The sequence below is a fragment of the Euprymna scolopes genome, chromosome 1 (assembly GCF_053919585.1).
Source record: "Euprymna scolopes isolate OS-2025 chromosome 1, ASM5391958v1, whole genome shotgun sequence".
NCBI classification, from domain to species: domain Eukaryota; kingdom Metazoa; phylum Mollusca; class Cephalopoda; order Sepiida; family Sepiolidae; genus Euprymna; species Euprymna scolopes.
The window spans coordinates 43,944,667-43,972,316 of record NC_136482.1 but is presented as its reverse complement, the minus strand read 5'-3'; positions in this window follow the sequence as shown (position 1 = coordinate 43,972,316).

Here is a 27,650-nt window from a genome sequence, read left to right as displayed (position 1 = left end):
CCAGTAGCACTAATTTGTTGCCCATGCAAAACTATTGAGTGCATGGTAAACAGATTGGACACCTCCATAATAGATGAAAACATTCATAAACAACACCTTATCACCTTTTTTAAGTTGAAAAAGGCATACAAAAAACTCTGGAAGTCTGGCATGATGTAAACCTATGCAACATCGGAATGAAATACTTCCAAGCTTTATTGAATCATTTTTCGCAGATAGTAAATTGGTTCTACTGCCAGAAATCCTATAAAAAAGAGGAACATACCATCGGAAACCTTCCTCAACATCAACGCCAATAGTATTAACAACAGTTCGAAACATGGAATCGGTAAATACTTATTTCTCAATGTTTTTTTTAATATAGTGCACATCTAGATATATACATACAGCAGAGCAGTAGCTTCCAACAGGAAATGAACGAAATAAATACTACTGAAAATATCTTCTAGATTTTTGAAACCAAAATACAATGCGTACATTTTGGTCAATTAAAGAAAATACATAACAACCTATTACTGAAAACTAGATGGAACAAATATTTCTAAAGTTGACAAATATATTAATTAATAGGAATTCTCTTTTTTTATTACATTTTCACCCCAAACAAGGCACATTGCTACTGGTGTAGTGGTCTACTATAAGGGGCAGCAACTACTGGGGCACTATGCTGGGATTTGGGCAGCTAGATGTCGGTTCATGTTACACTTGAACTTCTGCATGTCAGTACAGTTAGGGAAGCAGGAACCTGGAATGAAATTCCAAAGTCTATCGGTTCTGGGGAAGAAACTATTGGAGTAGAAAGATCTTTTACATCTAGGAATTTCTACTCTGTGGGGGTGGGATTTGGCTGCCTGTCGGGTTTGTCGAGGGTGTCTATATCGTGGAGGCACAAGTGTCTGCAGTTCGTCAGAGCATTCACCATTTAAATACTTGTAGAACAGGCAGAGGGATGCAACGTTTCGTCGATGGGACAGAGGCTGAAGCTAAGATGCCAGTCCAGGGCCTATCAGATTGGCGATTCTCTTTTGAACCTTGTCTAGGAACGAGAGACTAGTAGCAGATGCACCAGCCAAAATGTGACAACAATACTCCATACATGGGCGAATAAAAACTAACTTTTAGCTCACATATATCTGAAAAGGAAGTGCTACGCTACAAATATCTAAAGCTGCTTCGTGTGGTGTCCAAAAAGATTGGGGCGCTGATCGACAAACACTATTTAAATTGTATAAAACTGAATCTTAACTTGACTATAGATGTTATATATATGGAGCAGCTAGAACCTCCTATATGAATGCATTACACGCAATCCACCATAAACCGCCAATACATATTTTATATTTTTGTACATCCACAATGCAAAGTCTTTATGCAGAATCCAATGAATTTCAGATCCCAAAATCAAGTTTGCAATATTAAAACAAAACAAAATCGCAACCAACAAATCCAGCCTATAACTCCATTTTCAATCTGAAATATCAAAACCTATTAGACCAAAAACTAAAAGCTGTAAAACTTTTTTTCCCCGGTATGAAACCACAGGTGGAAGACGCAGGTATCACGATATCCGACATCTATGATGTAAATAAACTAAGTCATCTATCCTAAAATACCGTGTAATTATCTTTGAACTAAACAATCAAAATAAGGAAAACAAACTCATAAATTAATATATTAAGAAAACTCATTAACCTTCAGGAAAAATGAATAAGCCATCTGTATATCTTACATATATGGTTCCAAAGACAGCAATAGAGTAGTATCAAATAACATTATTTTACAGAAGCGACTACCAGACTACCTTAAATTTTTAATGCCGAAACCACAGCTACAGAATTGGCTCTATACTTTTGCTGACCCCATTAACAATAAATTTATAATCTTTCACACTTCCTTAAATAACCTGTAACTGATAAACATACTACAAAGTATACTTAATCTCTTAAAACAAAGACATCAAATTCTGCTCTATCACCAATCATTTTGTATTTCATGATGATGGAAAAGCTGACATAGTTGTCAGAAACTCACTAAAATTGATGTTAGTAATATGAAAAATTCCATACACAAATTGCAAAAAACTTATTAATAATTTCACTATGAAGAAACAACAAGAATATTAGAAGAAATTTCAAAATCAAACCCTTGCTAAAAGAATGGTTACCAGAATCAAGAAAATCACGGAGTAGTCTTGCCTGCATTCGCATAGGATACAAACACACACACACACACACACACACGCACACACACACACAACACATGATTTCTTCCTGCAAAAAAAAGAAGACCTTCCAAAGTTCTTGGCATCCGAAGAACCCTTTACCAATTTCTTTTAGATTGTAGGGATCCGTCAAAATTATTACTACATTATTACAATAACTATTTGGAAAGGTAAATCTTAACACACTATTGGCATTTCTGACAAAGTAAACTTATACAAAACAATATAATTTCAATTCAATCCAACTTGAACCCTAAAAAATCCAACATTACTTCATACTCTCTCTGATCCACATCTGGCATCAATTGAAATGGATGGCTCTCGTCTCGGGAAAGCTCCATGTTTTGACGGGCTTCTGGGTTTGACCTTTACTCCTAATCTGAAATGGAACACGTACATCGGGTCTGTTGCCAAGGTCACTGGGAAAATGGTGGTTTCCTTCTACCGCGCTAGAAGATATCTAACTACTGATGCAATTCTCTATCTATATAAAAGCCAAGCACGTCCAAGGATTGAGTACTGCTGCCACATCTGGGCAGGAACTGCTAAAAAACAGCCTTGACAGAGCACAAAGTAGACTTAGTGGCCTAGTTGTAGATGCCTTTTTCTCTTTCCTGCAGCCTCTATCCCGCAGAAGAGACTGTCTTTATTTTATCGTTATTCTCATGACAGGTGCTCCAATCTCTGGTCCCCCCTAGCAAATCTTTCACGAAAATATAAAATATCTATTTAACACACACACACACACACACACACACACACACACACATATATATATATATATATATGCCAAATAGATATTTAGGTTGAAGTCTACTTCTGTATGCTATCTTAACGATGACCGCATAATCTTTATTCTGTCTGGCTTTCGTTACGTGAGTATGAATTCTTAGCTGAACATAGCGAGTCACTGTTTTAATATTTGTTGAATATCTTTATTAAATAAGTGTAATAATGAAATTTACAATATGAATAGAATGCCCGTTACCATTCAGTACTTAAATTTAAGTACGTGACTGTGGTTAGATGGAGAGCAACGCCGTCAGTCAACTGTACGTATGCCAAGTTTGAATCCAGTCGTTTCCATAGCAACAGTTTCACTTGATCCTTTTCGATGCTAACAGTGGGACACAATACGTAATTGGAGATTGTAAAGAAATATAAGAACACAAGAGTTAAAAGTATTTTAGTTCTAGTTAACGATAACGACGTTAATGCTCTGTTGGTGTTGAACATCATTCAATCATTTGGAATGAATCAGACAATAATTGTTGGCACTCGTTTCGCCAATATCTTTCTAGTTAGAATTTTTTCTAAAATGATATTGAGTACTTACAGAATGCAAGATATGAATGTTGCCAACATTGCAAGATCAACACTTTTCTGTGGAATGGCATTTACTCGAACTTGGCACATCCAAGTTATCTCGAACTTGGCACATCCAAGTTATTTTCTTTAACCACGTAGTAACTATAACCTTCTTGTTGCTGCTATTGTTGTTACAGTTTTGAGTGTTGACCCCCCTCCTCCAATTGAGCTCACGAAGGTAAAAACAATGAAACAAGCTCATCCATTAACCTATTGCAAGAATTGCTTGTTGTGCGCGAACGTTCCCTTTTTGATCACATTTATTCGTTAACTTGCAGGATTGCAGATTTTTCCCAAGATATCAGGGACATATTTTCAGCAGCTGCATGCAAAGTACACGAAAGGTTTAGGGCAGAACATACAAAGGGATAGCGGAGACAAATAGATGACCAAATTCATCCTGATGAAGCTCCCTCCTGATTATTCACCGCAGCCTTGCTAGCCAGATAGCTCTGACAAAAAATACGTTCCACTCTTCCTACCATATTGTTATGGCTCCCAAATACGAGGGTCGTGCAAGAAGTAGTGCCCCTGACCAACTTTCAGTTGTCTGATCTAGCTGAAATTTTGCATGTGCAGTGATTTATATCTCTACGGGTTATGTGGTAAATTACAGCTCTGAACTGATTGTGGTTCCTATTTTACAGGTGTTTGAACTGAGTCAGGTGTGAAATAGAGCTTGTTGAATGTCGAGCAATGATCCGGTTTTTGTATTTGAAAGGACGCACACCACAGGAGACTTTTGATGAAATGAAAGAAACTTATGGTGATAATGCTCCATCATATGGCCTTGTAAAACATGGCCGAAAGTCTGTGGTAACAGCTCCCAGTTCTGGTCGCCCCCCTTCTTCCAGTAATGAAGCATCTGTCCGTCAAGTTAAGGCTGCCATTTTGGAAGATCGCCGCATTACTATTCGCCAAATAGTCCAAGGTGTCAAGATTAGTACAGGGTCTGTGGAAACTATCATTCATGACCATTTGCATAAGATGTCTGCCAGATGGATTCCCAGGTAATTCACACCATTCCAGAAGCGAGGACGCGTCGAGTGCTCGAGGATGAATTTGGAGATGTGCCAAGAAGATGAATCAAAGTTTTTCAAAAGACTGATTACACAGAATGAAACCTGGGTCCATCACTATGATCCAGAGACCAAAGCCCAGTCAATGCAGTGGAAGCACTTTGACTCACCCCCTACAAAGAAGGCAAGGGTGCAGCCCTCCGCTGGCAAGATCATGCTCACAGTCTTCTGGGACCATGACGGAGTAGTGATGACAGATTTCCTGGCAAAGGGTACTATAATTACAGGAGCCTATTATGCTTCACTGTTGAGGAAATTAAGGAAGCTATCAAAATCAGGAGGTGGGGAAAGATCAACAAAGGCACCCTCTTCCTGCAGGAAAATGCTCCGGTCCACAACTCGCATGTCGCCAGATCATGAAATCCTCCCCCATCCTCCCTACACTCCTTACCTTGCACCCTCTGACTTTAACCTCTTCCCAGCCATTAAGTTGTTTTTGAAAGGAAAGCGTTTCCCAGATGATGCAGCCTTGATTTCTGAAGTCACGTCGTGGTTGGAGTACGAACCTGGGGGGGGGGTTCTACAAAAACGGTCTTCAGAGCGGCATCAAACGATGAGAGAAATGCATAAATCTGGGTGGTTTCTATGTAGAGAAAGACTAATAACTGTGCCAAGTTTCGTTGCTCTACTGCTATGGGAAGTGGGCCAGGGGCATTACTTATTGCACGCCCGCGTAGCTACAAGAAGAACAGAACCACGGATAATAGTTTAAAAGCACGAAAACAACGGAAAGTTTACAAACGGAAAGTATTGGTAATTCACCGAGCATGCGAGGTTCGCTCTGGATTTACATCCCTTCCCGCGATCGCCATGAGTTATAGTTCATATGGACGATGGATTAATCCATTTGGAGGATGGCTCCCTCACAACACATATTAAGGAGGAGTATGGTTCAATACGTCTGAAAGAAAGGCAACGAGTCAATCCTAATAATTCCTCTGAACGAGCTGAACAAAAAGTGAAGGAAATTAGTCTGTAAGTTTGTTGTATGCTATAATGTAGTGATGGTTTCTTGCTGCCGGCATTACAAGAACTAGTACGTGAAGTACTCCATAGTGTACTTCACGTCTATGATATTTATTGAGACAGGTAGAGAAGATTTAGGAGCAAGTTGCTTTGTATGATCAACCAAGTTGAAAAACCTGTATATCTCTGAAGCAGACAGTCGGTAGGTTAGTCCTAGTTATTTGGTTTCACCACCCTGAACGTATATAATCTTGTTGAAATTCCTCTATTGGTGTTGTTTCCCGGATGGATGTCACTGAGGTTTGAGAGACGCATGATCAAGTAAGATTATTCAGCTTGACGAATTATACCAATGGTTTACGTTAGACGAGTGTCTTTTGTGTAATAAATTGCGAACAGACGGGCTTACCTGACAAACGCTCGAGGTGTGCACTCTGCAAAGCGGGCACGTCCAAAGAAAAATGGCAAGATGGCGGCGGCCGGTTAATATTGCCAAGTAATCACGCAAAATCTCCTGTTCTCTCGCACACACGAGAGTTCAGCATAGCATAAAAACGGGTCACTGTGAGCAAGAAGGGAGAAGGAAAAACGTAGTCAAGACAAAGACGACGCTTCTGACGACTGAGAAGAAAAACAGAAGAAAAAGAGCAAGAAGTAGAAGAGGAAGAAGAGAACGATACATGAGAAGACGAGGTGTGTGCGGTTTTGAGTAAATCGAAACAGACAGAAAAAAAAAACTCTGATTACAAGCTATTTCGGCTTTGGTATGGAGAAATTTGACATCAGATTAATTCCGGAATTCGATGGCCCCCCCACTGGTCCCTCGGTGGTCGAATGGCTGGAAAAGGCTGAGCGCGTTTGCCGGTTGTGCAAGATTAAAGACCCAGCTATGGTTATCCCATTGAGACTCACTAAAGGGGCTTATGCCGTGTACCAGCAGCTAGGCGAGGATCCGACCATGGAGCAGATTACAAAAGCGCTATACGGGGCATTTGGTACAGACCCTTTTGTCGCCTGGAGGCAGTTTTCCGAACGCCGACTTGGGCCGGGGGAAACAGTGGATGTCTACATGGCCGACTTGAAAAAGCTTGCCACTCCCTTCGGCGGTGCAAGTGATCGCATATTGGCATGCGCCTTTTTGTCGGGACTTCCGGATGAGGCAAGTCGACTGCTGCGAGCATCGTCAAGACTCACTGAGATTGGATTGGAGGAGTTATTGGCGAGAGCACGAAACATCTTGAAAGACGATCGAGAACTAATCTCCGCAGCTGTTGACACTCTGGACTCGCCAACGAAGGGTCTACGATGCTATACCTGTGGTGGCCCCAACCACTTTTCCAGAGACTGCAACAGCGGTACAAGGCGCACCCCTAATTATGGAGCACGACAAGTAATACGGTGTCACCAATGCAATAAGCCAGGCCACATAGCGCGGGATTGTCCGGGGAACGGGCAAGGGGAGGACGCCGCAGCGCTAGCACCCTCCCCAACGCGGCATTGAACAAAGCGCTGCCTGCAGTAACAGTTCAAGTTGATGGATGTGAACGTTCAGCGCTGGTTGACACCGGCTGTACCCAAACCTTTCTTCGAAAGGAATATTGCGCCACATGGAAGAAACGAAGGATCCCTGTACTTACTGTCGGCCAAGGCTCATTAGTGTGTTGTGGGGTCAGCGTTGTTCATATCAGCATTGGCAATGGCTCTCCGGTTGCTGTGACGGTGTTAGTGGTCGATGGGGAGCTGCTAGGATATGACCTTCTCCTTGGAATGGACGCTATCACACAGCTAGGCGGAATTAATGTGAACGGCGCCGGTGATATGAGCTTCTCTCGACCAAACAAACAAATGTGTGCAGCAATCACTCTCGATGAGCCCGACTTCCATGCAGAATACGATAAGGGCATAAACACTTGGACAGCGTCCTGGAAATGGGCAGGCGACCAGCCACCAGTGTCATTGCGGGATCGGCTTACAGAGTATCCCCCTCCTGCGTGGCTTACGGGGCAGTACGAGGCAGAACTTTAAGTGTGGCTGGATAATGGCTGGTTAGTTCCATACCCAGAGGATGAGCTCGGGCCCCGGCGGGGGCTAATTCCCCTGATGGCTGTCAGACAAGAGAACAAGCAGAAAGTTCGACCTGTTCTTGATTACCGGGAACTTAATGAATACGTTGACCCACACACTGCGGGGGCTGATGTCTGTGCTCATAAACTACGGGAGTGGCGGCAGCAGGGTGCGGAAGCAGCCATACTGGACTTGCGAAGAGCGTACTTGCAAATACGTGTTGAGAAATCGCTGTGGCCGTTCCAGACGGTGGTGATCAAAGGAACTCGCTATTGCTTGACCAGGCTAGGATTCGGCCTGAATGTAGCCCCTAACATCATGACAGCAATCATGCAGGCGATCCGGCGTCAAGATGAAGCGGTGCAACATGCGACATCGTCGTATATAGACGACAGTTTTGCCAATGAGAGCCTCCTGTCTGCCCAGGCGGTCAAAGAACACTTCGATCACTTCGGATTGTCGTACAAGGAGCCGGAGCGGCTACAGGACGGGGCGAAAGTGCTCGGACTGTAGGTGAGCGGAAGTGCAGATGGCCTTCAATGGGGAAGGAGTGGTGAAATCCCGGAAATCCCATCTACCATCACACGTCGGAGCACGTTTGCCATTTGCGGAAAATTGGTGGGTCACTTCCCTGTGTGTGGGTGGCTCCGAGTGGCTGTAGCGGCCATAAAGCGACGGGCAACTTCTATGTCAAGTGGATGGGACGATGAGGTGAATGATCCTGCCCTGCGAAGCATGCTGGTGGAAGTTGTGGCCAGAGTGACCAATGATGACCCTGTACGGGGGAGCTGGTGCGTCGATGGGAGTGAATTTACAGTTTGGGTAGACGCCAGCTCACTTGCCCTTGGCGTTGCTCTGGCGGTCGACGGAAGGATAATAGAAGATGCCTGTTGGCTTCGGCCGGAGAATGACGCCAAGCATATAAACCTAGCTAAACTCGATGCTACACTGAAAGGAGTCAATCTAGCGCTTCAGTGGCAGGCTAGAATCCTTCACATCATCACGGATTCCACGTGTGTGCATCGGTGGATGACCAATGCCTTGAACGGAAAAGCACGTCTGACAACGAAGGCGTCGGCCGAAATGTTGATCCGGAGGCGGCTTGCTACCCTAACCGAAACCACTAAGGAATACGACTTGGTCATAGATGTGACACTGGTGCAGTCCTGTTTGAATCAGGCGGATCGTCTGACCAGAGTGCCACGCCGTTGGCTAGAGCTGCCAAAAGAAGTGAACGAGTCAGCACCTGTAAATTGCGCTGCAGTGGGACATAGACTCAGCCCGGAGCATATTAATGATGTCCATTGCCAAAGCGGGCACCCCGATGTAAACCGAACGCTTTACTTCGCCAGATTGGTTGACCCCTCTGTGTCTCGGAGGGCTGTGAAATCTGTTGTGGGAAGCTGCAACACCTGCCGATCGATCGACCCAGCACCTGTCCGGTGGAAGAAGGGAATACTCAGTGTGAAGCGTAATTGGGATAGGATTGCGATGGACATAACGCACTACAACGGGAGGCATTTTTTGACGCTTATCGACTGTTGACCATCTAGGTTTTCATTGTGGCGGCCCCTTCGCCGGCAGGGCGCGGCTGCCATTATCCATGAGTTGGAAGGTGTGTTCCTCGAGCGTGGCCCTCCTTCTGAGATACTCACCGACAATGGCCCCGCTTTTGTTAGTGAGCCGTTTAAACAGTTTGCAGATGGCTGGAGTGTCCATCTGCGTTTTCGGTGTGCCCATGTTCCCAGTGGAAACGGGATTATTGAGCGCAATCACAGAACTGTTAAGACAATCGCAGCGCGGAAGGGGTGTACGGTACCTGAAGCAGTCTATTGGTACAACGTCACCCCTAAGGACGATGTTTCACCCTCCACCGCGCCAGCCAACACGCTACATACATACCGTGTCAGGGTGAGAGGTTTGGAGAGCAGCTCACTACCCGAACCGGAGCCACCACAAAAGAACATAAAAGAGGGAGATGTCGTCTGGGTTAAAAAACCCCGAGGCCAGTGCACGACTCGCTACGGAACCGGTCATGTCACTGAAGTGATCAGCCCGCAGGCTGTGCGAGTTGATGGAGTACCTCGTCATATTAAAGACTTAAGATCAGTATTCCAAACGCAGCTGCCGCTTGACGAAGATAGTGAAATTGAATCCGTGACCAGCGACCCATCATTCTGGTTCATGACGGCTTCAACGCACAGCGACACTGAGAGTGGTAGCCTTCAAAGTACTGACCCTCCTGCTGATGATGAAGACCCGGACAGTGATACTGCGATGCTCAGCTTTAGGTTCGCCGACCTTCGTGTCACGGAAGACAGCGCAGACGATGATGAAGCCCCGAATCCCTCTTTCCGAAGAAGCACTCGAAGAAAAAGGCCACCACCTCCCTGATCTTTCTGTGATAATGAGATCAGGGGGGAGTGTGTAATAAATTGCGAACAGACGTGCTTACCTGACAAACGCTCGAGGTGTGCACTCTGCAAAGCGGGCACGTCAAAAGAAAAATGGCAAGATGGCGGCGGCCGGTTAATATTGCCAAGTAATCACGCAAAATCTCGTGTTCTCTCGCACACACGAGAGTTCAGCTTAGCATAAAAACGGGTCACTGTGAGCAAGAAGGGAGAAGGAAAAACGTAGTCAAGACAAAGACGACGCTTCTGACGACTGAAAAGAAAAAAGAAGAAAAAGAGCAAGAAGTTGAAGAGGAAGAAGAGAACGATACATGAGAAGACGAGGTGTGTGCGGTTTTGAGTAAATCGAAACAGACAGAAAAAAAACTCTGATTACATCTTTCATGGAAGATTGGCGAGATGGGACCAGAGATTGGAGCTCTGGAATTTCTGCTGATGTTGTTGACTACTTCTTTATTATATCGATTCCAGTAACTTACTCATGACACACAGGGTAATTATTGGTCTGTACTGAGAGGGAGATGACCTATCACCTGAATTTTTAAATACAGGGCAGGATGATGAGGTATTTAGGGCGTGGGGAAGCAATTCTCCTTAAGACAACCCTTAAACTGTTTTATAAGTATGGGGGCAAGTTCTGGTTGAAGCCTTTTCAATACTACAATTGGAATGCTGTCAGGGCGAGTTGCTTTACTGGAATCAAAGTTCTTGATTAGCGTGACGACATTACGCACAGATATTTGTATATTGCATAGCGTGTTGTCTGTTATAGGAGGAAATATGGGGAGTTGATGGCCTTGGCCGCATAGGGTAGACTTAGCTGCAAAATTATTAGCAAATAGTTTGGCCTTGTCTGATGCTGACGAGATGACCTCATGTTCATTGATGATGATTGAGATAGAACGCACACTTCTGTTCAGGATCCTGTTCGCTATTATATAGGCGGGAACCAAGCGGCTGCTCAGCTACCTTGGATTTAACAGACTGAGCATATAACTCTCTTGCATTTATTATTACTCTTTTACAGTGTTCGCTGGAAGTCCTGAAAGCAGCTTGTGTCTCAGTATATCTATTACGTTGGTAGCTATGGAAATATGATTTCTGTGCGCGATGGCAGCAGCATATTCTGGGGAGAACCATGGCTGGCTGTTAGGTTTTTACTGGAAGTTTTTGCATGGTATAAATCGGTCTATGCCTACAATTAACAATTCGGTCAGGTATGATATTATAGAGGACACATCCTATTTAAACATGGAATGCAGAGGTACATCAGATATAAATGTACGGAAGCTATCCCAGTCAGCCATACAGTATCGATATACTGTACGGTTGAGAAGTACGTCTGAAGACTTATTACATTTCATTTTTATCTTAACCCATACAACCAAGTGGTCGGAAGATCCCAAAGGAGATAGAACGGAATATGAACATAGATCAGGAGAAGTTGTGAGACAAAGGTCTAGAAGGTTTGCATAATGACAGGTAGTATCGGACACAGGTGTTGGTTCGTGAACAATCTGAATGATGTTATAGGCAATGGAAAATCATGACAGAACCTCCCCTCATCATCTGTCATGTTTCAGTGGGTCAGCCATTCCACATTGAGGACATTGAAGTCACCACAGATGTGAATGTTAGCCGAGGGATGAGTAAACAGGATGGGGTCAATTTTCCCAGATATTCTCATTAAGATAGTAACTCCACTGGAGAGGGGGCGATAAAGGGCAAATATAAATGCGGTGGTGTAAGCAAGTGCAACCCGGAAGCACATATAAGGAAAATTAGGGTCTTCTATGGAGATATTTCTACCACAGGGAAAGCTATCTTTAATGAATGCCCATGGCTATTTTGGGAGTCAGATTTAAATGTTAAGTTAGAGTATCCTTTAATTGTGATCTCATCTAGGAAAGTGGTCGGTCCTATGTCTGTTTTGCTTAAGAACAATATGTCCGATTTCGTCTCCTGCTATTGGATTTCAACCTTTGAAAGGTTGGAAACGTAGACCCCTGATGTTGGAGAAGGAGACATGGTAGTACGGGTCTACTTTTGAGGACGGGGTTCTAAGTTTATTCATGTATTTTTTCTTGAGATATTTCATGTTGAGGTTTTGGGATTTGTGGAACAGGTCAACAGACTTGTTTGGAGCAGGAAAGTGAGGGAAAGGAAGTGAGAAAAAGACAGGAAACTCTTTTTGTAGTACATGATAAAGTAAAGCCGCAACAATTACCCACTAGCATTGCATCGAGAGGCCCCACCAGAAACTACTGCATGGTCCAGAATCTATTCACCAAACGGTAATACAGCACCCCACCCAGTACTTTGCACCTGCTGATAGGACAGCCTCCTTAGTGGTTAATCTAAGGTTCGGGTCCCTGACTATCAGGCAGATAACATCAGCACAGAGGAAACGTTTTCCTCCAGCACCCTTACAGAGAAACAGAAAATTTCCACCATCTCAGGCTACTGTTCACGCAAGTAATGCTGACCTAGTATACAGCTTTTTCCTCGCCCTTTTGGCAGCATAATCACTCATTGGAAATGAGAACTGAAGGACAAATAAGGAGAAACGAGATTTACTGGAGCTGCCAATAACACAGTGCATTATCTATTCTACATTAAAAAAAGGTACGGGGGACTTATTAATATCTAGGAATGGATTATCATTGTCGATCTCAGCATCAAGAGCAAGTGAAATTTCTAAAGAATCATATAATATTCGTTATTCGTTATTACTTGATAGGAGAAAACCCTGATCAAAATCAAAGAAGTCTTTAACACAATGATATTTCATCAGCAGAAAGAAATAAAAGATTCCATCATAATTACATCAGCTTAAAAAAAATGGCGTCCTTGTGAAGCATAATTAAAACTTTTGTTATAGAAATTCTAATTAATATTCGATACTTATCGCTGGAATGAAATTATTGCTTTATTTGCTTTCTAACTCCTCATCACTGTGCTCATGTTTCATAGCGAACTCTACTTTAGGAAACAGTTTCCCCCATCTATTTTGTTGATTTTCTATTATTCCCCGAGAATTAAAAATCAGAATATTTATATTCGAGTGATAATCGTTTTCAAAATTAATTACATTTACATTTTAATTAATAATATATTTGCTTGAATAAAAAGGAAAATATTTTTAGTTGCAAATATTAAACAAAATGGAATCTCTTGTTATGAATAAAATTATCATTCAGCCAAATGCTTCTGTCCACAATTATTTTATCTTCTATAGAAAATAGTGTTGAATGTCTTGTGGAAAGTGTGTTAATAGACAATAATCATTTACTTCGAACAAAAAGGTAATTTCTTTTTTTCAAAAAAGTACACCTTCCCCGGTTTGCCAGATAATTCTCATATATATATATATATATATATATATATATATATATATATATATATATATATATAAATATATATATATATATATATATATATATATATATAATAAAAAGCTGAATGTGTGTGTGTGTGTGTGTGTGGTTACGAATAGGCTCATATAGTGTTGACTATTATAGAAAACTGATCACATATAATGATAGAAGATGTATCGAGACACGGGAATGGGTATGTTTGATCTGCTAGAACGGTGTTTCATTAAAATTGTGGGGTCTGCGTTCACGCCTGGTCCACAAAGTATGGAAATAAAAAAATTAAAAATGAAAACAATAAAAAAACGTTTACAAATGTTTTTGATATAGGTGTACATAATAATACTTTGATAAGTATGTTTTAACTTAAATAAGGATGGTATAATAAAATTGTGGGGTCTGCGTCCGAGCCTGGCCTCCATAGAATGGAAATAGGCACACACTTTAATAAATACTTTTCATATCTACCTGTGTAAGTATACTTTGACAATTATGTTTCAGTTTGAAGAAATATGGTATAATAAAATTATGGGGTGTAAGTTCGCGCCTGACCTCCATGGAATGTAAATATATCAGAAAGTTTAACAAGGTTTTTTTAAATATATATCCACAGAATATTGTGATAAGTGTTTCAGTGTGAACAGGTACGTTATAATAAATCATGGGGGCTATCTATTTTATTTTTACTTTTATCATATTTTGCTTTGGTTTTGATACCCCGAAATTTGAAGCTATCTCTTTACAACCATTCCTGTTCATAACCTATTTTACTTTCATAAATCAGAGTCCATTTTCTGTAAGCTGTTTTTGAACCCAGTCAACGACGGGCACTTTTGCTAGTATATATATACATACATACATACATATATATATATATATATATATATATATATATATATAAGTACAGTAATTTAATAAAGTATATTGAGAAACACTTTAGCAAGAGTTAAACACACTTTTATTTTTGGAAAAGAAACACAAAAGTCCTTAATCCGCGGAATTTCGAAGTACTTTCTTTGTCGTTAGAGGGAAGGAGTAAGTAGGACGCATACAGAAATTTTACCTGTAAAGTATTAAAAGAAACTAAGTTTGAAAAAGATCATACTGACGTGAAAGTGAAATGCAGAATAAGGAAATAGATGGAGTGAGGTAAAAAAAAAAATGGTTTCACGCGAGAGTATGTTCCCATGGTTGTTGAGTCCAAAATCAGATGAATCGAAGAAAATGGTAGAAATAAAAGATCTTTTTTTGAAGTAGTCTGAGTGCAAGTTGTTTCTTTATTAGAAGATAAATTTAATTTCAGTATTATGCTAAAGCCTATTTATTCATAGTTCCTACATCCTGCCTATTATCGGAGAATTTTAGCTAAAACGTTCTAGAACGCCCCCCCCACACACATATTCAAAATTTAACGCTTTAATGACCGCAACAAGTGCGGACTTTCTTTTAATAAACAATCATATTTATTTATTAAAATTAAATTCGATATTTCAACTCATAACGGAATCTTCGTTAGAAAATACAGGATTTTCTGTTTTTATCTATCATATTGGTGGGTGGTAAGGCTTGGCACATTTTTACTCAGATGTTTGCGAAGTGTAATGTCGAGCGTGTATTTGTTAAAATAATAAAAAGTTCATCTTATTTTTAACGTCTTCCTCTTTCTTTATTTAAATCAAAATGCTATTGTTCGCCCCTGATGAGAATGGCGAAAGATGTCTCGGGTTTAAGTGAAACTCTTTTCTGTCGTTTATAAATTTTGTACCGTGAATAAACTCTTCTAATTATATGCAAATCGGTATTTTTGTTTTAAATGAAAATTCGTGAAACTTCGCACGTCATACGGCAACAATAACGCATGCGCAGATATAAAATCTTAAGCTGATCTGCGCAATAGTAACCAAACGGTAGCCATTTTGGTGATTTGCAGTGTTTTTTCAGCGTTCCAACTTTGTATGCAAGATGGGACGTAAAGGTGCTTTAAGTCAAGCTGAGAAGTTTAAAATTGTTCAAAGGCTCCATAATAAGATTTTCACCTTAGAAATTGTCAAAGAATTACACCGTGATCATCGTACAATAAAAAAAAAAATATTGTACTAAACCTCAACTTTGCAACGGACGTTCTAAAAAAGGGAATATTCGTAAGAATCATATCTGTCACGCCGAACAATATATATTCTTTTATGTAATCACGTAATTTAATAAAAGTTTGTTTTATATGTTATATTTTAATTCTAACAAATTCGTAATAATCTGGACACCAAATCGTTAGAATTTTCCTTATTTTCTTTACTTGAAATTGTTTAGTGGGAATGGTGTATGAGGAAAAAAGACTTGTTTATTTTCTTACTTATCGTCTGCGTGACAAACAGACATAAAAAGAAGGAAGGAGAGAGACTGTTTAAATGGGGGAATCAAAAGCGAGCAATCGTTTAAAAGAGAAAGAAAGGACATCTTTTTAGTATGTGCTCCAGAATAGAAAGAAAATGTAAAGAATAAGAAAATAGAGAAATATACATCATGCAGCACGCGTGTGAAAGAAGCAAATGCACAGTAAAATAAAGACGAAGGAATGAAAAGGGTTACGACTGCTGGAAAAGACAGTATACAGTAACATGCAGGTAAACCAAGCAGCGAATGCTTTTGCTCCGAGCATTAGCAGACACTAAATATACGAAGAAAAGAAATGGCGAATTTTCCAATATTTTTAAACGAAATGAACGAAAAATATATCTTGAGCCACTGATAATTAATATGAGGAATGTACAAAGATGACTTTGGATGAAGAAACAAGAGTTATCAACGATATTGATTTGCGAAACTATAACAAATTGTGAAACGAGCGAACAGACACATCCGATATATGTCTACAATTATATAAATGCAACTTTTTCTCTGTGTGCGAGTTCCTTCCTTATAGACTCCGAAACAGCTGGACATATTTCCTTCAAATTGGCAGAACTTTACTGTATAAGTCTCGGAGTGATCTTACATTTTCTCTCCGAATACCATCGATAATTACCGATAATCGATAATTGAAACCCTTAATTTAATTTATCGGTAAAGCCATTTTTTCTATATCGTCGTTTATCAACAATGATAAAAGAACGGGCCCTAAAAATCATACTGTTGGTAAGTTGATAACGTGTTTTTTTTTTTTTTTTTTTTTTTTTTTTGTTAACGGTTCGAACTACGCACGTAAATTTCTTAGTTTTACTTTTGATTTACTGCAAATAATTTTATAAGACTTGAAAATTTACAAATTTTTTAGCTGTGCAAAAGTAAATTATGTTTCCTTTTTTTGACGTCATTGAATAAACAATTTGTATATATATATAAATATATAAATATATATATATGTATATAGTAATGTTGATATATTTATATATGTATATATATATATATATTCAATTCAATTCAAAAAACTATAAATAATAAATTAAAAACAAAAAAATTAATTTTTTCAATCTCTCCCTGCCCAGCTAATTTATATATATATATATATATATATATATATATATATATATATGTATATATATGTGCACATATATATATATATATATATATATATATATATATGTGTGTGTGTGCGTGTGTATGTGTGTGTGTTTGTATATGTATGTATATGTGTGTATGTATGTATTTATATGTGTGTATATATATGTGTGTGTGTGTATATGTATGTATATATATGTATTTGTGTTTGTGCGTATCTTCTACATGTGTGTATATGTATGTGTTTATATATATTTGTATTTGGTTACGTATCTTCTACATGTATATTTGTGTGTGTGTTTTTCTGTGTGTATGTGTTTTATTCACTTATTATAAATATCTCCCTAATAATTTTATGAATTTTATTATTTGATTAACTTACTGATATTCTTACCTATTTCTATATTAGTAAAATAAACTTGTAACTTATAATTCATTAATTTATATTTTTCTCTTTCTCTCTTTCCTTCAACTACAACGCCTGAAAATTTAAAAATTATTTATAAAATATTTTTCAATTCCCCCCCCCCTCCCAGCTAATTTATATTTATATATATATATATGTATGTATATGTATATGTATATATATATGTATGTGTAAGTGTTTGCATCTGGATGTATGTGTATTTGCATATATGCTTATATATGTATATATGCGTGTATTTTTACGTATCTGTGTATGTGTACATATATATATATGTGTTTGTATATGTATGTTTGTGTATATATGTATATGTATATATATATATATATATATATATATGTATGTGTGATCACGCATGTGCTTTTCCCCCATTTACGTATGTGCATTTGCTGTACATATTTATGCGTGTGCTTATATTTGTGTGTTACTTATTAAAAATGTTTTTTTTCTATTATTTAAGTTACTTACTTAAGCTTTCACCTATTTCATTTTATTTCATTAAAATAAACCTGTAACGTATAATTTCTACCTGCCCGGCTAACTTATTTATATATATATTATATTTAATTATATATATCATTACACTATCAAAATAAACCTGTAAAGTATAATTCATTAACTTATTTTTCCTTTTCTTTTTCTTTCCATTTTATAAACAATAAATATCTTTCAATCTCTCCCCGCCCGGCTAAATTACTTTAAACCCCATTTTCAACCCGTTCCTTCACCTATTTTATTTTATTTTATTAAAATAAACCTGTAACGTATTATTTCTACCTGCCCGGCTAATTTATTTATTATATTTAATTATATATATCATTACACTATCAAAATAAACCTGTAAAGTATAATTCATTAACTTATTTTTCCTTTTCTTTTTCTTTCCATTTTATAAACAATAAATATCTTTCAATCTCTCCCCGCCCGGCTAAATTACTTTAAACCCCATTTTCAACCCGTTCCTTCACTAACATTAACTCTCCAACCTGTTGCCATGGTGATCCTTTAAATTAACTGTTACTTATGCCGTTATCAACAAAAGTAGCGTCTTTTAAGTTTAAACCGTTAAAAAACACGTATATAAGAATTTACACATAATTAATATTTAATTATAAACCCCTCTCTTTTTTTAATACACTCCTACTACTTTAAACTCCAACGTCCTCTCCCCACCACTCCCCCTTCTTTTCTAACTCCCCTTTATCTACGATCTTTCCATTTTTATTTGACTTTATAACTTAGTCCATCTATGAATTCTGATGATGCTAGTTGGATTTTCCCTCTCTTTGAGGATTTTCCTCTAGTTGAAACAATTTGTAAACTCATTCTGGACTCACAGTAATAAATTTCCTATATATATATATATATATATATATATATATATATATATATATATATATATATATATATATATATATATATATATACAGTACTGTTGATATATTTATTTTATTAGCGATTCTGAGCGTTTTTAAGGGAGTTACCTGCGTTTGGTTTACACTTAGTCGCCACTATTTGGGAAGTTTTTTTGTTATTATTATTAATTTTATTTATGACACATTTGAATACATTTATTAAAATATATATTAATTTTTTACATGCTTAATGTTATACATGTACACGCATGTTTCTGGGTATCACAAGTCGTCAGCATGGCTAAACCTTTGACAAGACTCCAACTAGTAAGATTTCGGTAATTAACTTGGACACTTACCACTTCCTTATCATATTTTATGCCCGATTTTGTCACTTGTTAATGTTGTCTGCTGTTACGAATTGGAGTCCTGTCAAAAGTTTAACCATGCTGACGAGGGGTGATTCCCAGAAACACACCCGTACCTGGATAAATCTCAACACGTAAAATTAATAATAATAATAATAACAATAATGATAATAATGATAATAATAATAATAATAATATATATATATATATATATATATATATATATATATATATATAAGAGAAAACAGAAATAAATTGTGAGTTAATCTACATTCTCTTTCTCTCCCTCTCTTTCTCTCTCTCTTCCTCTCTGGTTTACAACTACATTTTCATAAATATTTTTATTGTAGGTGATGACGAATTTTGCTCAACTGATAGAAAAGTAAGTCTCATACCCAGTAACTTGATTATTTTCCATTTTGTTTTATTTTCATTACTTTTAGCTTTCATATATCTATAATCGATTTTTAATTAATAAAAATTACAATATTTGTTAAATAGTTATTTTTGCATGTGTTCGTTCTTCAATATTTATTTTAATCCGTGTCTTTAGAATAAAATAGTCCATCCTTACGCTTCAGTGGTATTTTTGCCACGAATCTCGGGGAACTTCGTTTTTAAATTTATAAACGAAACAGCATTTTTAGCAAGTTGTTTCGTTTTGTTTTCTGTAATTCCCAGTGTAAATCATTTGTTCGTAACCATACATTTATATTTGTTGTGGTTTAATGTTGAAAAAAAAAGAAGGAGAAGACTTGAAAACGGTGAAATGAAGTATAGAGGGTGTCTCAAAAAAATGTACCCACACTTCGAATGACGAGAAATCCTTTATTTATGAACATAGAGTGAAATGGAATAGCTTCGAATACAGAAGATAAATGTGATCAAAGGAGCATGTTCGAAATTTGTGGATCAACAAACTCCTGAAGCAAGTTAAGGTATCTCTCACCAGTGACAGTTCCGTTAATAAAAATGGCCCTATGATGCCCAATGTTTGACAAAGGCTTCCTTTCTAGGGCAATTGCTCTTGACATATCAAAGGCCTTCGACAAGGTATGGCATAAGGGGCTACTTCACAAGATTTCCAGCTACGGTATAACTGGAAATGTTTTCGCAATCATTAAATCAATTCTCTCCGATAGGCTCATAAGAGTAGTGGTAGATGGACAAAAATCGGAGGCCTGCAATATAAATGCTGGAGTCTCTCAGGGGTCAATCCTGGGCCAAACTCACTTCCTGATCTACATCAATGATGTCCCAAAGCACATACTTAAATCATTCATTGACACCTATGCTGATGACACGACCATCTACGGCAACACATCAAAGGCTGTAAATGATAAAGTTCTCTCTGATTCTCTCTCCTCTGATCTCAAGCGCGTGGTTCAGTGAGGGGAAGACGTGGCTGGTTACCTTTAATGCATCTAAAACCAAACTCCTATCCTTACATCATCAACGCTCTGATCCCCATCTGGCATCAACTGTGATGGATGGCTCTCGTCTGAGTGAGGCCCCGTGTTTTGACAAGCTTCTGAGTTTGACCTGTACTCCTGACCTGAAATGGAACACGTACATCAAATCTATTGCAATGGTTGCTGGAAAGATGGTAGGATCCTTCTACCGCTCCAGAAGATAGCTCACTAATGATGCAATTCTCTTTCTATATAAAAGCCAAGTACGTCCAAGGATGGAATTCTGTTGCCATATCTGGGCAGAAGCTGCTAAAAACAGCCTATCCTGCCTTGACAGAGTACAAAATAAACTTCGTGGCTTAGTGGGGGATGCTCTTTTCTCTACCTTGCAACCTCTCTCCCACAGAAGAGATGTTGCGAGCCTATCCTTATTTTATCGTTATTTCCGTGGCAGATGCTCGTCTGAACTCCAATCTCCCGCCTCGCCAATCCTTCACGAAAAAAACCCGTCTAGCCGAATCCACTGTGAAAAATTTCCCCCACTCTTTATCTGTGTCTAAATCAAAACGTGGATCCCACGAACAAAGCTTCTTTCTTAGAACTGCGCGCCTGTGGAACTCTGTTCCGTCTGCCTGCTTTCCCCCTGACTACAACTTGAAATGTTCAAGTCCAACGTTAACAAATTCCTAATGAACCGCCCCCGTAAGTAAACACTTCATCAAATCTCCACACTAACGTAATGTACTTGCAATAACCCTTATCCCTGAGTAGCTTTCGGGCCTTAATAAGTGGTGATCACTGTGTAAAAAAAAAATATCCCACACCACACTGTTACTCCTGGCAAGTTCACATGGTGTTCAAGTGTCACATGAGGATTTATAGGACGCCAGTACGTGCAATTATGGTGATTAATTGTGCCATTTAATTTAAAGGTTGCCTCATCGCTCCACACAATTTTTTTTGGGAAACCCTGCATCTTCTGCACATTTTGCCAGGTACCATGCACAGAATTCGACTCTCCGGTCAGGATTGTCTTCGTTGAGAGCATGAATTAGTGTTGGAATGTAGCATTTCCAGTGCAGACGCTTTATGATGCGAAGGACACTTCTTTTCAGGTGTGGGTTTCCCGAGCAATTTGTCGAAGTGATTTCTGCTGTGACCGAAAGAGTGTTTGCTGCACCTGCTCTTCTTTTCCAGGGCTCGTGAATGTCCGAGGTCGTCCGGGACGTTTCTTGTTGACGTTCTGGACGGTTCCGTCTGCTTCAAATTTCTCTTTGATGCGAGCAATGGTCCGGCGCGTTGGTGGTGGTCTTGCGAATTCCCTTCTGAATCATCTTTGCACGTCAATGGTGTTTTCTGTCTTCCAATAACATTTCAGGACAAACTTCCTCTCTTCCAAGCTAAGTTTATTTCCTGCCATGCTGTGGTTCGCACTTCACACCTGCACCACAAAAAAAGACAACATGTTATTCTATATTATTTTATTGGAATGAGTAATTTATATGTTTATTATTTTATCTGGGGACTGTTAATTAAATAAGTATACATATCTCGGAACTTCCAATTCATTTTATAAAAAACGCAAACAAAATCACATGTTCTTACAGAGGAAGATTGCGGAATAAGTAACTATTTTTCGTATGTAACATATACTGTTTTTCTATTTTCTATATACTCACTATGTGCTCATATACGCGTAAACATGCATATATATATGCATGCATATATATATACATATATATGTATATGCATTTATACTATATATATATATATATATATATATATATATAGTATAAATGGTAATGAGTAAAACCTGAAGAAAGTGATCAATACTATTGCAGAGCTCATACATATATATATATATATATACTTTTATTACTGTTTAATCTCCTTAGTCACGTAAGTTTCGGTTACCGAATACTATCAACGATCCAATAACTTTATCAGATTTTACATAAATAATTATTATGATTAGGAAAAACCATCTCAGGAAAATAACAAAAAAGTGAAAAAGAATTTCAATTCTAATTCGACAACAGTTCAGTTTTAAGGTTTAAGAAACATTGGAAGGTGGTAAGGGGAGAGGGGGCTATTTAAAATATTCAACCACAAACGCATAGGGATAGAAGGAGGGAGAGAGAGAAAGGGTGGGAAAAAGGGCGTAAGATGGGAAAAACTTTTAAGGCGGAAGTAGGGGGAGAGAAAGAAAGGGATAAGAAATAAAAGGAGAAGGAGAGAGACGAGCAGTTAATCATGTTACGCTAACTTGTGGACTGTAGGTAGACATTGCAGTTAGTTGTTGGATGCATGTCATATGGAGCTTGGCACGTTAAACATCTATGCGGTTTAGGGTGGGGGCGTTGTTTGTCATAATTAAGATTCGTCCTCTCAAGACTAGCTAACTTACATCCAACTTTAATGAATTAATCTATTTAAATGCATTGACTCTAAAAGGTCTCTAAGACATTAAGTAAATGAATAAAATCGCAAGATATGAATTGAATTAATATAAAGGATATGAAACAACGAAAACATGCCTGCAGAAAAATATAATAATAATAATAATAATAATAATAATAATAATAATAATAATAATATAAATGGTAAAAATAATAATAATGATAGCAAAGGATATGGAATGAGATTCGCTATGTAATTGTATAAATACAGTAGAGAGATAAAAAATAAAATAAAAGTAGAATATATAAATAAGTATAATTAATTAGTCAGGGTTAGGCAGATGTATGATTAATTATGTTCCTATAAATGTAATTGGTAAAACATTTGCCAGTCTGTATGGGATTGTTCTGATATAAGGGTTCATTGGGTAGGGATTAAGTTATAATGGCTCAGAAGTCCCAACAGTTCAGGTAAGAATAGATAAGGAAAGAGAGAAATGAGGGGTCTAGGATAATGTGTTGGGGTAATTACCTGGTTTAATACTCTAGTTCGGGGTACTTGATATTAGGTGTCAAATGTATCATAGTTTCTAGAGTTAGAAATTGGCATAAGTATGCACATGCACATATAAAGCACAAGTATGCAGATATATATATATATATATATATGCGCATATATATATATATATATATATATATATATATATATATATTTATATATCAGTGTGGAGTGGTTGGCAGTATGCGGATATTCTAAAATAAACCAAAGAACAAATTTACCTACCACATATCTAATCTAGGCAGTCTATAAATGATTCTAGAAAACGTCTTAAATTTAAAGTCTAAACTAACTTGATGCCTCAAGTAAATAATGATTTAGGACATCTTGCTTAATTTATATCTTTTGAATACAGATCTACAGCATAATCGCGTTGACACATTGGGTCACCGAAGTGAAGCCATGTTGAAGCTGGTCGCTACTAAATGGGTGACTATTTAAGACTTTCAGATGCCGTATGTGCTCTCCGCTTACCTAAGCATTGTTTCCAGTCGCCATGGATTCTCCTTGCGACTGAGCTCAAATAGTGCCGGTTCAGGAGAAGTGTGCTTGGGAATTGCGTAACTTTTACCCCACAATTACACGCGCAGCTGCCCCTACAGGGGCTATCCTTAGACTGAACGGGAGCATCGATCAATACAGATCTACTTTAATGCAAATCTGAAATATTTGAATTTTCTAATGGGAGTTTTGTCAATATTGAGCTCTTTTAAACCTCTTCCAATACTATAACGTCATTAAAACTTGGAGAAGATTTAGAATTGATGTAAGACCCATTGATAACATTTCGATTTGCTCGAAAAGCTTAAACAGTTTTTTGCAGAAAATAAAAGTAAACTAAATGAACTTACTAAAATCCGGTCTACCTGATATAGTATAATCATTGTTGATTTGTTTTAAACAAACTATACGTCTATTGGAACTATACGTCTATTCTCTTAATTGAAACCATAAAATAAGTATTTTTTAATATATACAATTGTTTTGTAATCCGTGATGTAATATATATTAGGGAACAGTCAATAGGAAACTCCAAGCCTAAATATAAAGAGAAACACCACTATCCATCTTCTCTTTTCAGATTGTGTCAGAGTTCACAAATGAAAATAAAGTCGTCCTCTGTTACTGACGGGCCTTAAATACTGTTCTATTCATTTTATAAAAGAATTTACACATTTTCTAGACACACATGTATATGTGTAGATTTCTATATGTATGCGATTATTATAGATAATATTTTACAAAAAAAAAAAAAAAACAACAAAAAACAAAAACAAAAAAAACGTTATATGAATGGCTGGCTGAACATAGAGACATTATAGTTTTTCATTGCAACTCCAGCAAAAGAACTGTGTAGAAAATGAAGTTAGTAGACTAATAAATACATTGCCTCTCACTGAGACTTACCAGACCGAAGTGATTCGGGTTAGGATTCGTTTAGATCGGAATGTTCAGACGACATTCATGACTTTCACAAAAATGAAAACATAAACAATATCAATAAATGACAATGTTTATATCTTTAACCTCACAATGGAATTCAGGGTAATAGATATGACTGCAATGATAAGAAGCTGTCCACTGAATTTCTATAACGTTATATATATATATATATATATATATATAAATATATATATATATACATATATATACATATATATATATACATATATCCATCTATTTTTCTGCATATAATACATGTGGTGCAACAATAACAGACAGCTCAGTTGTAACAATAAATATATAAACGATTATTAGATGGATTCTGGGTTTTACAGGTTTATTATGTTACTTATTCAGTAAAAATAATCCAGTAAATTTGACCTTAAGAAAGAACAACGCAAAACTGTCCACTTCAAAACTGCCTGTTCTTGAGGCTAACACACGGCTACGTAATATAATTCTGCGTATGCGTAGATATTTTAAACGCTTCTTAGTTTAAGAATATTTATTTCCAGCGTCTTGATACGTCGTTACACTTAGTTCAGTCGCTAGCTTGACAAACATAACCCTGCAATTTTAGCTTCTGATTTTAAAAGCATGCTAACTATTGTCCAGTTTTAACCAAATGAAAACAAAACCTTTAATTTTTTTTTTTTTACATCGGCATTTCACGAATCGTTCCTTTTATATTTACGTGTTTTCCTTACATTCATTTTTTAAAAAGATCTAAGATGAACAAACATATATACATAACATAACTTAAAACCAACACCGTAATTTATAAAACTCACTATGTATGTATGTATGTATGTATCTCTGTGTCAGGTCATGTCATATGCTACTGGTACCATGTAACCCAGTACTACCTGCCTCATGGTCTGGTCACCGGCGACTAAACTGGTTCCCCCACCAGACTTGTTTGGTGAGGAGGGCGGCTAGTCTCCCTGAAGGATTAAAAACAAGACCTTCCAAAGGGCGAATGACCCCTTTTTCGGGGTCAACGGTCAACTAGCACCATGTGTGTTTGTGTGTTGGGGTGGAGAGGGCTCCCATAAGCCGTGGTGAAGGCAACCTTTCTAGGAGAAGCAGATCTCTGATTAAAAAAAAACATAAAGCGGGAGACCAGTACCCGCATTAAGCTGGTCTGCAGTTTAACTTGTGGCTGGCTATCTTGCTCTTGCTTGTTGCTGGATCTCAACATTTTGAACCGAGAGAGTGACAGCTGTCGTACAAAGCTAAGACTCTGTAACATCACCTGTGTATAGATACTCCCTCAGGTATTTGTCTATAAAAATGGTCATGTGGCGATGGAAAATTCATGACCCATGGAGGCTTGAAATGCCGGAAACATGTAATAATTGATCTCAATGACCGTCTTCAGTGTCGTGCCTGCGTGAGCGTGTGAATTCACCAGTAGGACTAAGAAAAAAAAAAAGTCATTTCTGGGCTCATGGACATTAAGTGTCTGGGGGAGTGGCACTCGTCTGACAAGACGTTTGCAATCATCATGTATCTCTATCTCTATATTTTAAAACTATTCCTACCAAAACTAAAAGTAGCAGAACGGCTATTAATTGGTTTTCTTATATACTGCACTTTTATGGGTCTTTAGCCGGTTAAAATAGTTTTAAGGGGTCAAAAAGGGATCCACATTGAAAAACTCGGTATACATTCATCTTAGTTTATTTTTAATCAGTTCTTATGCCTGTTGTAACGTAACACGCTTTGGATGCTGCAGTTTTAATTTCGGTTTCGATTCTATCTGATAACAGCTAAATGCATTTTTTAAACTTTTGAAATCACGAATATAATAATATATATACGAAATCTAGATAAATAAAAATATATTTAAGCGTATTTTATAACTGGACAAACCCGGGCGCTACGCCCCCTAGTAATTACCCCCCCTCCCGCCTAATCGTTAGGATTTAAAATTTCGTTACGGTAAAAAAAGGGAATGATCATTTATTTTTTATTAATATCAATATTATTTTTGTAAGTTACAGGCCCGAAAATTTGACATGTTTCTCTGTAATTTTTCTTTTTTTATTTCGCTAAGGTTCATTTTATCATCACGTGACGATTGACGGTTATAGCTTTGTTGGTTATTGAGTGAAATCGTTTGTTCTCAGTTTTTTCGCTGACAGTAATCGATTTTGTCGGTTTAAAATACATCTTCCGCTTCCAAAATACTCTACCTCTCTTAGATTTAACATTTTTTAAAACAATTTTAATATTAAGAAAAGGGTCACAGAGGTAGAAATTTTAAATGTGCTTTAAAAAACCCCAACCTACAAACAAACAAAAGTTTCGTAACTGACCCTCTTACGGACTACGCCGACGCTACAACGCTATTATTTAGAAAGCCTTTCTTAACATGGGGAAGGGGCGTTTTCTAATTTCTGTACTTACTTGCTAGCAGGATAATTAAGTTTAACATTGAAACGAGTAATCTATCTATATATCTATCTGTCTCTCTGTCTATCTATCTATCTATCTATCTATCTTCTCTCTCTCTCTCTCTGTATATATATATATATATATATATATATATATATATATATATATATATATATATTAATTTTGATATCAATTCCAAAAACTTTTTCTTATGTCTAAAGACAATACTAATCACATTACGTGATATAATAAAAAAAATTCTTTTCTCACAAATAACACGCTTATACATCAATTTTGCATATTTTGTAT